This window comes from Alosa sapidissima, chromosome 13, assembly GCF_018492685.1.
Source record: "Alosa sapidissima isolate fAloSap1 chromosome 13, fAloSap1.pri, whole genome shotgun sequence".
NCBI classification, from domain to species: Eukaryota; Metazoa; Chordata; class Actinopteri; order Clupeiformes; family Clupeidae; genus Alosa; species Alosa sapidissima.
In genome coordinates, this window is record NC_055969.1 from 6,446,677 (window position 1) to 6,461,827 (window position 15,151).

At 40.7% G+C, this 15,151-nt stretch overlaps 1 protein-coding gene across 1 annotated transcript in view; it reads right to left on the reverse strand.

Annotated features, from left to right (window-relative positions):
• Positions 1-15,151, reverse strand: part of si:dkey-112m2.1 (transmembrane protein 132D) — a 156,280-nt gene that overhangs the window by 139,445 nt on the left and 1,684 nt on the right. The window contains exon 2 of the mRNA XM_042059216.1: positions 13,750-13,890. The gene's annotated coding sequence lies outside the window, so the exon portion shown is untranslated. The remainder of the gene's footprint in view (positions 1-13,749; positions 13,891-15,151) is intronic.

Here is a 15,151-nt window from a genome sequence, read left to right on the forward strand (position 1 = left end):
AGCTTCAGATGCACTGTGACTCTCTTCAGCACAAACAAATAGAAAATACATACTGTCGACGGGGAGTATGCACTTTCGTGCAACCTCATTAATTTTTTTGCCGTACTAGCCATCTAAGAGTATTTAGATGCTCATTTTTGTATAGTCTGTAGTGTCTAATTAGTACACCATGGTTGCATGATAAGAAGCAGCACCTTGTTAACTTTGGAAATATTCACACCCACAGCAGGCGTCTTTACTTAACGAAAATGTATTTAATTACATAATTTACAATGTTCAAGACTGCGTAAAACCTGAGAAGCCAATTACATCTAACCAGATAAGATATGTTGATCTTGCCCTATCTGGTAAAACCATGCAGGCCTGTACAGGCTACAGTCTTCATTCAACAGTCATGGCTACAGCACACAAAGACCTTTCTGCAAATGACTGTATTTCAACTTCAATCAAGTTGTCTGGATTGAGGCAATAAGAGAACCTCTAAAACCCCAGTAGGAAAAAAGTGGATTGATGTGCCACTTTAAATGGGTATTATATGGAGAACTATACTGGCTATATGGATAGATCAACAGTAATGATAGCGGTCATCCATATTCACTTATAATAAATCTTGATCCTGACAAAATATTTCTGCAATAAATATTTGAGTGACCAAGGTCAGATTGAGGTGCTTAGAGAATTCATTGTTAAGGTGAGACCCTCTTTACTAGTAAATGGAAATTATGGTGCTTGCAATTTGGACTTTTGCCATGAATGAGGTGGCCTTTAACTGTGTATGAATTTGCTATTTCAGTGGAGAATGAAGTTGAGAGAATCCTGAGTCAGGCAGTTAGGAAATGGTTTTGGATGCCATGTTGTCTAAGTACTACAGCATTGCATGAGAAAGACATTTTAAAATCGCCAATGACCTTGATGGAGGAATTCAATGTGCCATTTCAAATCTGGTCAGGAGATGATTCAAAGGCCAGTTAAGAACACTGCTCCAAAAGTTAAAACAGGGAAGAAGTAGACAGTCGTGGCCTACTGGTTAGGGTTTCAGGCTTGTAACCGAAGGGTTGCCGGTTCGATCCCCGACCAGTAGGAACGGCTGAAGTGCCCTTGAGCAAGGCACCTAACCCCTCACTGCTCCCCTGTAGCAAGGCAGCTCACTGCTCCAGGTTAGTGTGTGCTTCACCTCACTGTGTGTTCACTAATTCACGGATGGGACAAATGCAGAGACCAAATTCCTTATAAACGCAAGTATACTTGGCCGAAAAACCTGAATTACATTTATGAATACACAAGAAACAGTTCAACATGCTCAAAGTGCACTGCAAGGATAGCATTGGGAAGGTACAGAGTGGAAGAGCAGGGTTTGGCCATTAGTTCTCTGTTTAAAAGCAGGGAGTAAGGCTACATTACCAGGGAGGAGGCAGATGGTCATCATGCTTTGTTCACGAGCAAGAGAAGAAAACAAGACAAGCAAGCAGCAGTGGCTCCTCAAACAAAGCAATGGCAGGACTGTCAAGAAAACGGAGGATCAGCCAGAGAGAATTGTGGGCTATGTATGCTAACCACGTCACATTAACGTATGCTGTATGCTGCCCTCCCAACTCCGCAGAACCTCAGTGAGTGGGTGGGTGAAGGCGGATGAGCACCACTAACTACTCTGTGAGTTGCACAGTTTTGAAAACGAACGTTAAGGGTTGTTTTAGGACATGTTTGTGCATGACTGTTGCAGCCACTCTGAAGTAGTCAAAGGCATTTCAAAACGAGTCAGAAAAGTCGAGACAGGACCCATCGTCAACATTTCGGTGTCCACCACTCTAGTTCATCCAAAACAAACCAGAAAAGGGACTCAAAGTGCTAAATACCAGAATTATCCTTTAAGACCAGATAGAGGCTTTTGGTGTTAAAGGCTTTGTAGCTGATTCAACTCCCACACTTGCTGTATTTTGGTTTTTTCGAGGACGGAAGCGAGCCAGTGGTTATGGCTGGGTGCTCACTGCCTTGTGGGCCTGTGATGTTACTGTTAATGTCAATTAACCTGTAATGTGTGAGGAGGCCTGTTGTCACAAGATATTTGGGTGTCTAAAGTGACCAGGGTTTGAATCTGTTTCTTCCCTTATTGTAATCTGGATTTGTAATCCCAGACCACCGCCCACAACCCCACCCCCAACACCTTCCCTGCCCTAAAGAAGGTTATGCTTTCTGTGGGATTAATCATGGGCCAAGGAAGAACCTAGTAACCAACACGAGTGGATCTGACTCATGAGGCAGCTTTGACTCATTTTGTTTTGCTTTCACTAACAGTTCGAGATGTTGTCCTTGGTGGAGGTCTGCAGCTCTTCGAGTGCCCTTCCTGTTGATTCTAAGTTGTGTTTTTTTGCCTTAAATCAATAATCCAATGCCACATCCTCTGTCTGTGTGAAGTATCTAGGGCTTTCATCCACTGCAGGTTATGCAGGAGGCAACAGACTCTTGAGTCGAACTGATACTGATATGCCAAGGATTCTGAATCAGCCGTTCTTTGAAATCAGAAAAATATATATAATGTAGAGTATGTATGTATATATATCTACATACATACATATTGTCAATTGTCATTCTCTATAGTGTGTTAAAGAAATAAACCATTGTTTTGTGACATAAAGCGGTCATCTATAGCATAGATGGTTTGTGTACAGTAATGTCAGTGGTCTGAATGATGTTTTTATCATTGATCTGTCAATATCAATTGATGTTAAAGCAGGGTGCAGGCTAGACAGATATACAAATGTACATGACAGAAACATATTGACCAGCTAGATAAAACAGCCTGTGTATGTCAAATCAAAGAATGTAGCTCATGGACATACAAAGTACAAAACAAAAACGATTGCATGTAAGCTTATGCATGATTGCATGCATTGCAAGATTGCATTTGTAAGCTTATATTTTAGGGAAATAATGTGAGGCAGGGCCAGTGTTTTAGTTATAAAACTGATAACTGATGAGTTTTATATTGTTTTGGTTACTATATGTGGCTGAAAATATGCAGTGAGCCTAATTCTACACTGACACAGAATGACTTTTCTTTCCAGACAAAGATGAGCTCTTGTAGTCTTTTTTTCAAGCATCAACTTTGTCGGTTCCATGTCAAATTTGCAACTTTTCAACTTACAGCAGACATTACAGCCAGCCATTTGCCCTGCAGAGAGGACAATCCATCCCCAAAAGGTATCTGTCAACTATCAAGCTGATTCCACGAATTACACCAACAGGCTACAGATTTTCTCTCATGACTCTAGAGTCTCATAAGAACAGTCCTTGCCCTTGAAAGGCAAGGGATTATTTCTCCTGATAGACTGTCTGGAATCTCCGCCAGCAGCCACTGAGGTCCCTTTTACTCTGACACGGTGGCAAGTCAGCTGAATCAGCCTGAGCTCAGTGTAACTCAGACAGACAGAAAAAGATTGCCTTGGACCCCTGATTGCCCCCATATTTAAAAGAGTCCTCTCACTCTTCACATCACGGACAATACGCTTGAGGGCCAGCCTGCTGAACTTGTGCTCAAACTTCTAGAGTTCAGCTAATATGACATTTTTTTTTTTTTTTTACTGAAGCTGAATCTTAATGCCACGTCTGGTGTTATTAAAAACGGAAGACAGAACATAGAATTACAACAACAGGAAAGGGAGTATTTGGTGCTCAGAAATACTATAACACAGGTTGTTAAGTTATTGGGTCTTTAAAAGTTCCAAAATTTGGGAACCACTAGTAAGGCATAGACCACTGCGGATAAGAAAAATTCAAGGAAAAAAACACACATTGCTATGAGAAGGTGGAACATTTTTCCTACAGAGACTTTTTTCGCAACTGTCTTGAAATTACATCTTGTTTATTTTTTCCGGCTTCAGTAGCCCAACTGTAAACATCAAGCTAGTTCATAAAAAATGGGAGAAACACTAAACAAGAGACCTCAGTCGAGAAGTGTTTATCCAGCGGTCCCCTGCAGCTGTCAGGGTGAAATATGAAAGCGCTTAACCCAAGTGAACTGGGCACACGGCAGGAAACCCAATGGGTGTTGAATTGCAGGGCTTGCATGTTTATAATGAGGCGGCCGAAGCACTGCAGAGCATAAAGAAAGAAGTCTATTGCACATTAAGCCTCTGAATGTTTTACAGAGGGCCATAAAGACCTGCCTGGCTAATCAAATTCACGGAGAGAGGACCATCTCTCAACCTTTCAAGAGAGACCTGAACCAAATTCTGCCTTTTTCCACCTGCTTAATCTTTCCTTTCTTTTCTCAAAAGACATTTTCATGGATCATCGCAAACACAGATTCATTAATAAGATTGAACATACAGCATATACCGCATACATGGGTCGTATGAAAATACTGTTTTTGTGTGCTCCTGCTGAACAGGTGCTTTGTTATGGGAAATAAACCAGGCTCTAAGACCAATGAGAGATAATGAGCGTGGCAGTGAAAGCATTTTATAACGTTCTCCTTTCAGATGCATTTTAATATCTTCATATCCAGTCTGCAGCACATCTGGTCAATTCAGACCTGTGGTCCCCGGAGCAGTGTTTAACCCCTGCAGCTACCTGTAACCCCCTCACACTTCTGCAATACACTCGCTCCCTTTGGGCCCATCTGAAGGCGGCACTCTATATTCATGTTTGCCCGACAGCGTCTTTGTTTGGTCAGCTATCTCCTTTACACCTTTACACGTGCGTTGTGTGCTAACGCCAACCTTATCACCATTACAAACAGGGAGCACCCATCGCTACCATTGTTGCCACGCTTGTGGATGACACCTCTTTACACATGTTCAGTCGGCGTATTTTATGATTAATTTGGTGCAGTCGCCAGCACTCATGTAATTAAGGATCTAATTCATTATCACAAGCGGCCCTCCTCAGAATGACAAGGGCCGAGCTGTGGGAGGACAACTGGAGGAGCCACCCCCTCAAAATGGAGATTGTATGCAAATAAAATTGGCCCTTTCATCGCCGTGCACTCACATACTGAATCCCTTGGTTTCCATGTGGATTTTCCCGTTTTTTTCTACTCATCCTCTTTGATGTCTTAATGAAGGCTTGGTTGAGGCGTCTGTTGAGAAGCAACAGAAGGGTATTGAAAACGTAATGAATAAACTCAATGCATGTCCTCCTCACATTTGATTATCAGCTGTTAGGAGCAAATGGAGAATCCAATGTCCATTGCCAGACTTGCTCATTAAAAAAAAACTTGCCCATATGTATCATATTTTAATCACTTTTATAAAAATAGAAAAATTAAAAAACATATGCTCTTTCTATTGATCCACACCATAGAATGTACACCATTATCGCGCCTCGGAAGCAGTACTTGCTACTGGAGGTGCTCGCAGCGAGGATGCACTAGGATGCACTTGGATTCACTAGTGGTGAAGACGATCATTCTTTTGACCCTCTCCACTCACAAACTTCCTGTTCCCAAATGCTACGGAATGGGAATAAATCATACTGAAAGAAATCTATGAAAAGTTGCCTGTGGAAAACATTAGAAAAAAGTGTGCCAAGACCATGGATGCTACCATGAATAAAGCTCATAAACATGAAGGCGCTTCTCTGTCTGAACTACTGTTATGGTTCTGTAGCCAGGGATGGGCAGTATTTCTAATACATGTATTTAAAATATGTATTTCAAATACAAAATACTATTTTGTAATTTGTATTTTAGAGTGTTTATTTCCCTTTGCTGGAATGATTAACAGGCCCCATAGCAACTATAAAATATAAAAAATATTTTATATATAAAAAAATAGTCTGAATGCAACACTGTTTGAGAAGTTAGGCATCAACTGAGGAGACACGACTAGCTAAGGTTACACACACTCCTTTGCTCACACAAGGACAGCACAAGGACTTGAGTTCACAAGTTTATATTGCAACCCTTGAGTTTGCTATTTTCCTTTCTTTTTTCTGTTTTACAGTTTTTTTTTTCTAGACTTTAAATTTGTCTATGTTCTCTGACCTGTGAAATATTTCAGTGCAATGGTAACTTGACAAGATACCTCAAACAAGGATATTTCCAATTTTGCACATTTTAAATAAGAGAGAGAGGAGTAGTTCGCACACTGAAAGAATTGACTTAAACAAAGTCTACAGCAAGAGTTTGTCCATTTAATTTTGGGAGCACCCCAAAATTAAATGGACAAACTCTTGCTGTAGACTTTGTTTCAATTCTTTCAGTGTGCGAACTACTCTTCTCTCTCTCTCTTCAACTCTTGGTTTAAACGCACCTGGCTAAAACTCTAGATCATCTGAGCGCAACAATACTCCCCTGCATCCCGGCACATTTTAAATAAGAAATGATTGATAATGTCATAATAATTGGCTTCTAATTGGCTCAACTGATTGGATGGTATTAATGTGACAACCTGATTTTATTTTTACTTTTTTTTTGTATTTACATTGATGGAGGTTGTGCACACACCAGTTTCAGGTGTATACAAAATTATTCAACTGTGATGAAACTCACCATAAGTGTGGTAGTGATGGTGTTAAATAACTTAAAAGGTGAAAATGCTACCTACAGTATACATTTCTAAATAAGTCATCTATTTGGATTGTTTGTCTTTGAGTTATTGTCACTGATTCATAGTGGGCAATCTATTACACCGGCTGGGAAGTGCAACAGTTGTGGAGTCGACATTGCATGTAAATGTGCAGTGCAAAACAATACATCTCCAAACTTAAAAACAGTGGACTAACAGTCAATAAAAGTGGACTGTCAGAGCAGCACAAAATACTAAAAGCCATGCCGAGTGTCCTGTTCACTTTTAACCCTTCGAAGTCATCATGTCGCCGGCGACATGAAAACGCACTGTCCGAATCAACGTGAATATCTCCGCGATCGTGTGTGCTAGAAACGAACGAACGGTAGCAATGGAAAGAGCAGGGATAGCACTTTCAAATGATACCATGGTTGGGTGTGTGGGGTGGTTTTAGATAGGGTATGTCTACACATTATATATATATATATATATATATATATATATATATATATTACGATATAATTACATATTAAGAAAGCAGAGACTCTGCTGAATAAAATGATACTATGATAAAATGGTCAAAATGGGCTGCGACTCCCAAGGGTTAAACTTTCCATCACATTTGGTGCAAAAATACAGTATTTCTTTAGCTTATAGGATTCCGAATATGATAGATAGATAGATAGATAGATAGATAGATAGATAGATGATAGATTCAAGATATGGTAGATAAGATAGTATAGAACATATGGGATATATATGTTATATATATATATAATTCACTACAGAATCAGTGTGATAACATTTGTTATTTTCCATGGCATAAGTTAACAACAGTCTCTGTCTCTGACAACACTACCAAAACTCCTACCTAAAGTCCTGATATTATCTCCACCATCTGACAGTGCTCATACTGTGTGAAAATGAACCAAACCAAACCAAACCAAACATGGTCCTGCAAAAGATGAGCTTGGTGGACTACAAAAGCCTCTCTGGGGGAGGCAAATCTGCCCAAAGCAGACCAGCTCTGGACAGTCAATGAAGAAGGGGGAGCTAGTACAGCAGTACTCCCCTGCAACCAAGGGTTCCACATCAGTAACACATTTTAGACATCCGTCAAAGTGAATTTTATGTTAGTGCACCTGTGGTTACAGGAGAGGCTAGGCTGGACAGACGTAGGTGAGAGTGAGCCTCTGTGATGACACCTTGAACTTATACAGTCTTGCTCCACACTGTGTCCCAGAGGTTTACCTGACTGCATCAGTGGTCAGCTGACAGAATGCACTGAGGATCCACTGTGTTAGACATGACCATACGCATAAGGGTCGAGCAATGCTCTAGTCTAACAGAATCATCCATTAAACACTTCATTTGTTGTTAATCTAGAACTGTTTAGGAATATCAATTTTGTACCATTTTCACAATTCAATTTGTCTGATGGTAATATGATGCCAAACACTGCAAATGTATGTTAATTCAATGTCTTCATTTTAATGTACTTAATACTTTTCTTTAAATTCAATAGCATCTCATTTCATTATATTACAGTTTATACAACTTTTCCAAAAACTGGAATGAGATTTATTGAGCATCTTTTTAGTGATATAATTAGTACCGGTAATGCAAATTGAGGCGTGGCTTTCAAAAGAGCAAGGCTTGCACAGGGATGAAGCAAAAACTTGCCACTACAATGATTCCGAGATAGGGCCTCAGGACCTTAATGTTTAACATCAGTCCTCAATATTCCACTCCATCAGTGGATTCTGGGTCAGTCAGCGGAGCTATACAGTTATGGTCTCAAACCAAAAGAGAGACCCCAAGGGCCTACAGTATATGCAGAGGCCAGGTCAATGTCCATGAGGCTCCACTTAATTATTTATCAATAAACACCATGTGCTAAGGTCAAAGACAAAAAAAAGTTTGGAAAAGAGAAAGGGATACTCAAGGGTGTATCCTTACAGGGAAAATAGCGGGCATTTTCAGGGCTTTTTCATACTCTTATATTACTGGTCCAGTTTACTACAAGGTGGAATATTGTCTATATTGATAATGCAATGAAATGTATAAAGTACAGCACATTATTATCAACTATTATCAACTCATTATACACTGCAATGTGTTACCCAGGTCTCAAATGGGCTGTTTTTTATTTTTATTTTACTCAATTCTGTCATGCTATGGATACCAAGAAGAGCTATCAATGCAGGTATTTCTTTGTCTGTAAAGATTTTTTTTTGTGATTAATTTTTATGTGGTTGCAAACACAGCTCATAAAAATGCTAATTAAAATACAGGCGATTGCCTCCTCTTTTTTGGACAGGGATAAAGGCAGATTTTGTCAAAGTTGGGAGTTCTGACAGAAGGATAGTTGGTCTCTGTAGACAGCTGTAATGAACAAATACCTGTTAGGCTTTAATCAGACCAGAGCCCGCACGGACAGCGAAAGCTATTAAGGAAAGCTGCCACAAAGCCTGCGAGGCAGCGGGGAACCTGTAGGGGTAACAGACAGGTCAGCTAGTTTAAGCTGTCTGATGCCTCTGCGAGTCTCTTTGGATTTAACCTCAATGAGCTCCTGCTCTATCAAGATGACTGACAGGACAGGAAAAGAACACACTAGTGTGTGGAGAAAAGGAGAGAATTCTGATCACAACCATTTAAGGTTTATCCACTTGTCAGTTTGTTAGTGCCAAAGCAAAGCCTTGTGATAAGCAAGACAACAAATACGGTGTTGAAAGGAAAGCTATTCAAAGATGAAAAGGTTTTCTGTTTATACACCAAAAGCATAGCATTTCATCTATAAAGCAAGATAAATGTTTTTGTTTATAGGAATGTGCTGCTAAAATTGTATAAACATGAGCTCAAATGATTCTAAAATGATTACCACGGCAAACAAAGGCCAAAAATATGGGAGGTTGGGGGGGGACCTCTGAATGTTTTCTTCACCCCTCTTTTTTCTCTGTCTCTTTTCAGCTTCCTCTGGGTCTTGACAGCTGCCGTGACTGGGCTCCCGCCATGAAATCCATCATCACAGTTCAGCTACGACGCTCCCACAGTCTGATCAATGATAGCGCTAATAATAACCACCACACAGTCACCTCGGGCTTGCTGGTCCATCCACTCAGCCCGGTGTCCCTCTCTCCAGATTGCCGTCTCTGATTAGGAGCCCATTAGAGAGCATATTTACTCCTTGTTTCCCCCTGGGCTGGCCCAGTTTTTGTTTGCCTGTCACAAAAAAAACATTCTAAAGAGAAAACGACGACCTTGTGCAAAGTCAAAGTGCCATCACTCTCTCACCAAGGGCAGCTAGCTCCACAACACCGAGAGTGAGTCTGCAAATAGCCACCGCAAAGTCAAACAAGTTGCCTAAAAAAAAAACTACACACATTAAAAAACCTCTTTGCCTCCTACTGGGAGCTACAGGTCTATAACAGGTTCCCCATTTCACAGTGGAAAGAAACACAAGAAACACTCTTCCATGCCAGGTGTATGTAAATTTGTACATCTGTGTGAGTGGCAATAAGCACAGAAGTGAATGCAAAGGTCCTTTCGGTTTGAACATATTGATGAAGGGGGTAGTATAGGCACTGAATTAATTTATGAATGCATTCATTCATTGAACAAATATATTGCAGGCATCTTCCCAGCAGAATACAATCACCTATGCACGCCCACTCTGAGAGAGGGCTGTAAGACAGGCAGGTCCATTAACCCCCATGGGCCATGTGAACAACTACCAGCCCAGCTTTTTAGCCACATCGTGTGGATTCAGGGTTTACAACTGGTGTACACTTCTCTCTGTGCGCTATACAGAGGACACTAACAGTAAATCTTGGGTATGATGGAGCAGGTAAAATGGAGGAGATCTAAATCTGTCTTTGCCCATCTGCCGCACAGGAGCAAGGTTCTGCACATCAGCATGAGAAGCCTCCAGCCCCATTACAGCAGTCAGTTAAAATAACCATTAGAAAGGGAAGATGGACTGTGTGGTGCCTACCAGCCGCACTCCATGCCATTAGAACAGCATTATCAATCACTTACCACTCTGGTAAGAGCCAAAAAAGAACAGGGAAGAGGAGACCTCTACCCACAAAAAAGGAGAAATTGTGCCCATCCTTTTCATTAGATAGCAACAAATGTCTTGAGAACTACAGACGAAGGGCATATCTTCAAATTGCATTACAGTGTGTAACATCACAAGCTGAAATATCCTAACAACATGCCATGATTCAGATTATGATCATAGACTCATGCAAGAATCAACAAGAAAACACCAAACACAAAATTCTTAATGTCATTGCATTCTGTATGCATTACATGTTGAGCATGCACATAAAAACGGTGGTACTGCAGTCAACAACAGCAGGCACAGTGCACACCCATCTCAGTGAATTAGGAGCAGCAGCAACATCTAAGCAAGCGTACAGTTTTTATACACAACCACACATCTTTAATTACCACTGGCAAACGTTCACAGAGCCCTCATATGCCTGCGGATGCTGCAATTACTCTGCCGTAGGTGATGTGATGGGGGAAAAACACAACATCCTCACCATGCTCCTTTTAATTTCACTGTAATTACTTCTAAACATAGCGCTGCAGGTTACCAAAGTGCTTCCCATTTTTGCTGCCCCTTTTGCCCTTGCACTGAGCAAAATAACTAGACTGAAACGAGCAAGTGATAGACTATTATCGGGGCAGCCTCTCAACTGATAATTTCAATGGCTGCCCAGGTAATCCCGATAGGGAGGATGGAGGGAGGGGGAAAGGGAAAAAGTCATATTTCCAGTCCATCCTCTCACTTATGAGTCCCACTCCTTATCAGGTGGCCTGAGGGGTGACCTGCTTAGCTCCTGGCAGACAGTCATTGCTGGTGAAAAGTTTTGACCCAAAGATTCCACAGGCTGGAACGTTCATACTGAACAGAGTCTGTGTTCATCCTTAACCCCCCTGGAACTGATAACACACACTCACACATCTACACACACACACACACACACACACACACACACTGTAAGTTGGCTGAAAATGGATGGCTCTGAACTAATTATTTTTTTTCTCTCTCTCTCTCTCTTTCCTCTTTTTTAATAAATAGATTTTATTTTATTATAATTTCCCGCAGCCCATCATGCCAAGGGCAGGGCACATACTGGTCACGTTCCACTGCCTTTGTGCGCCTGGCTTGATATGTGCTGTGCCTCAGGATTTAACTTCCCGCGTGTCAGGCAGAGTTACGAAGCACTAGGCACTTCCAGAAGCTGTCAGAGCACAGACTTCAGTCAGGATTACTATTTCTAAAAAGGAATGTAAATTAAGAGCATGTGTTTACTTGTGTGGTTGTTGTGTTGTTTGAAGCTCCCGCACAGCTTACATGACATCGGCAAATATTCCGTTTTGTCTCTTATAGTTTTAGGATGGGCTCTGAAGTTAGTGTGTTTGTAGTCAAGAGATTACGGACTGTATTATTGTCATGGAAATCAAGGGTAACATTCTTTCCTCCTTTGTGTGTTATTTGTCTAACCTATGACATATGTGTCTATTCTGCCAAAAGTAAAATGAGTATTTTTGTAAAGATTAACCACATTTTAGCTCAATCCAATTAAGTGGAAGAAATAAATCAAACGTTGCACTCATATTGGAGACAGTAGGCTACTGCACCACTAGATATGCTGTTTGTTTTCCTCCAAAGAATTTTCTGTGAGCACAGAATTAATCCAGACACCAACTTTTGTTGGTGTGACACGTGATACATTTTGCTAAATTTATTGGGTCTACCATGAAAGATAACATAAAATCTACATACATTTACATAAAAAGAAAATTAATACAAAACCAATAAAACAGCCTGTGTGTCAAGCCTGACAGGGAATTCTGACTGCATCCGAGCGAGCGACTGTTGTGTAGCATTGTTTGCTGTCTGTCCACAATGAATCTGCTAAATATGCCCTTCTATTGTGTCATATTTCTCGTTCAAAATAGCAACGCGAGCGACAGAAAGAAAATAGAAACGGGGCATCCAACAAAAGTTCTGCTCAAAATGTTGCATTGTATCTTGCTGCACAGCATTCCTTCGTGTTGCGTACTGTCAAGACATTTCACTTGAAAGCAATGTAATTAAACTGACTTTATCACTAATGCTCCCTTGCACTGCATGTAGTGAGGACTTGGTGTGACTGTGTAAAAAATCTCTTACCACCCTCACCAACACAACCCCATGCAGCACAGGTCAATCCACACAAAACACGTCAGAGTCAAAGTTAAGGATGAATCTATCAGGCTGGCGGGCCAATTTCTCGACACCATTCCCTTCATTCTCCCTTGTCTCCGAGTCAATAGGGAAGAGGAAGTGGTGCCGGCCGGAGGAGGAGAAAGAGTGAGTGATGTCTCCAGACCAATCATCTAGCCTTGTGCGAGATGATCTGGTCATCCAGGGGTCAAGAGGGCCAAATCCATCACCACCAAAACAAAATGGTCCTAATATGTGGCTCCTCCTCTCGCCCCACCGTCACACAGACAGCGGCCTTGTTCCAAATAAGGGCCGATCCGTTGGCCTGATTTGTGGCTAGTGGTGCAATTTCAATACCCGTCCGCAGGCTGATAGATGAGCCTCGTGTTTGATAAAGGGCCAATTTGCCACTGGGGCAACGGGGATGGAATTGCAGCAGTCACCTTTATTTTGTCTGCTCCACGGCTCAGAGTGAAAACATGGAGGGAGGAGTAAACCAACACTAAGAGCACGCCAGCGCACTAAGACAAGGTGAAGTATAGAAAGGTTTTTCACCCATGACAAGGCTAATGCTCCCTTTTCCTTACTCATGAGTAGCCATGAGATTTCATATACAAGTTTTTACTAGATATAGTTATCCTCATCGTGGGACAGGCATAAAAATGAGGAATATGGAATGATAACGTTAGATAAATTTATTCCTATAAAATCATTGTGAATTTTTATGAAAAGGATGTTTGCTGCACATCTTTCAGTAGATATTTGCGTTGACCACTAACTGTATTATACAATATTGTTAAATATTTCAGTCTATAGCCATATTAGACTAGGAAAACTATCTTATAACAGTTCCTTCCTTATTTCCTACACTCTGAGAGAGAGGAATAACACACTGACATGGACGCCAAGGAATACTCTTCAATGAAAGTTAAAGTTTAACACCGTGGTCTTTGAGTGTGTTCAGTTCTCTATAAAGTGTGAACCATATGTCCTCTAACCACTGTATTGGGAGAAACTAACCTGCACACAGTCAGGTCTTCTCATCAGGTCAGCTTCAAAGACGTCAAAACTGGAACAACTGGATTGCCCAATATGTGCATCTCTCCAACTCTTCACTGAGGACATCCTCTAGTGCTACAAACAACTGTGTATGCTGGTTTTCTATAGGGGAGAATATGCACAGGGTAGAGGTTGAGTGGTCAGTATTTGTCATCACCATTTGAATCTGAATTACACATTAATGAATCGCTTAACTCCCTATAGAGAAAAGCTTCCCCATGACTGGTTGAATAGAGGTGACTAATCATCATCATTGCAATTGCTGCAGTCATCACTCCTTTGGCTATGCCACATATTCAGACTGCATTTAGGCAAACCGTTTGAGACCAAGGTAGCTTTGATTGCTGTAGTCTGGGGCCTCACAATGAATAATTATTTTCAGTATTGCATCTCCCCATCTCATTAAAAAGCAATATCAAACTTGGACATGAAGTTCAAATTTTTTGAAAGTAATGACAGCTAGGACATAAGAACATATGTAGTAAATATGTTTTATTATTCAATAAAACCAACCTCTTTCAATAATAAAGACAATCAGTGGTGAAAAGTATTTCAATAGCAATAACTGACACTAATCCACAGATGATTTTCCCCCCATTTCTTATACTAACTAAAGAATAGAATGGTACTTTTCAGACCTCTTCTCTCAGAATCTCAAATAGACTTTATGGAGGGCAAGGTCGAATTTGCATCTATGGGATCAAGTTTATTAAATGAGATATTCATTCATACATTTTTTCTGATGGCAATAATCAGACATAGCTAGTTCTCCCTCACATACTGAAGAATATTGATGTAAAAGTTACATGCTTGGCAGAGGCAAGGTCAGCAGAGACATCAGCCTATAATTACTCACCTTGAAAGGGTTCCTATTATGTCCTGTCAATAGGAAGCAAACAAATAATCTTATGCAAATCGTGTCATAAATCCATATTATGCTCCCGGCCAATTTGATTTACAGCCATGTATAGATATGAAACTTCTGCTCTGTGAGATGCAGAGAATAAAAATGATTGCACATCGGCACAGCTCAAGGGGGTGGTTGAATTCAGTGCACATTCAGAAAGACATCTAAAGTTCAAAGCCATTGTGTATGCTCAAAGTTTGGGGTTTGATTTGAAATGGAGTACAGTCTATTACTCCAAAAGATTGGTTTTGATGACTCAAACTTCAAATGAATTGGAAAAGGCCATGGAAACCTTCATAATGCCATGCCCTGTCTGACCTCAGTTTAATTATTTCCCTTTATGCAGACCATGCAATATGTGTCATGATTAAAAAGGAGAATTAACCTATGTGTCCTCTAAAATACTACAATGAGTTCACCCAGGTAGAAGGGGGGAAATAAAAGCGAAATTAACAT